Genomic DNA, 1,242 nt, shown 5'->3' on the forward strand with positions numbered 1-1,242 from the left:
CTATAGCTCAACATAACAGCATGACTTTACTTCTCAGAAAGCTTGTCTTCCAATTGGGAATGAACTCTCAAGTGGGATAAGGAAAATCATCAGACTTTCTCTGTCCCCAAAGGGCCATGATGGGCATGGGTGGCAGCCGGATTTCTTTTGCCAAAGGTGCTGGGGGCGGCTTATATTATGTTCTCACTATAGAAGGAGAAGACTGTGATAAGCCAGTTGGGATGCCACAGGGAAACTGGACCCTGGAATCTGCCCCTGCATGGAAGCACTGGTGCAGGCTGAGATGGGATCTGGGAAGGGTCTGTCTGAGCTTCATTCTCTGGGAGGGGGGAGTGAGGATCCTGGGGCTGTGACTGGTGAGTTAAAACTTTCACATTGTCTTTAAGGTCAAGCAGCACTGGGATTCAGGTCAGGCATCACAAGGCATCCACCATCATGGTCCTTTTATTTTGCAGTGACAGAGAGGGCAGCACTGGCCACCTGGTTCCGGCCACAGTGTGAGGTAAGCCACACACATCAAATGCCTGCAGGGCTCAGTCCTGACATCTTTGCCACTCTTTGTGAGATTTTTACAGAGCTGCGAAGTGGAGTTCATTTTACAATAAAACTCAAAAAAATTTCCTATGTGACATTTATATGGACATGAGATATAGGTTCACATAGTCCAGTATTAAAACTCTTCTCATAAGAATAAGGACAAAATCCTTCCCCTTTTTCCTTCAATGAGGACTTTAAAGAAAGCCTTAGTCCCAGGTAAAGATGCTGCTCTTGGGGAGAGACAGCACCTGGGGGTGGATATTATGTGTTGCTCTCTGCGTACAACCATCAGCCCGCTGGCCACAGTGACCCACTGTGAACTCTGGGTTGCTGTCAGAGTCCATTTTGGCTTCGACTTTGGGAACCCTCATACCTATGGGAGGGAGCTGTGTACTCGGCCCTCATTCTCACCCTATTTTTCAGGTGGCAGTGTTCATGGGGGAAAGGACTGGTAGCCAGAAGATAAATGGCCTTGGTAGATGAGGAAGGTTAAGTTTTGAGGGCCCTCCACTTCAACCTGCTAATGGGCTGCTATTCACGTTCAGAGAAGTGTCTAGACTGAACACGCGTCTGAGACTAGACTTGTCTGCTTTGTGCCTCATTTGTTAGAATGCTAGCAATGTGAAGGTTGGTTGGCTAATTCTCTTCTGGTTCGGGGTTCCCTGGGGGCTCAGAATAGCTACTTATACTTTAGGGATTAAGTGA

The sequence above is a fragment of the Octodon degus genome, unplaced genomic scaffold (genome assembly GCF_000260255.1).
Source record: "Octodon degus isolate 3935 unplaced genomic scaffold, OctDeg1.0 scaffold00113, whole genome shotgun sequence".
NCBI classification, from domain to species: domain Eukaryota; kingdom Metazoa; phylum Chordata; class Mammalia; order Rodentia; family Octodontidae; genus Octodon; species Octodon degus.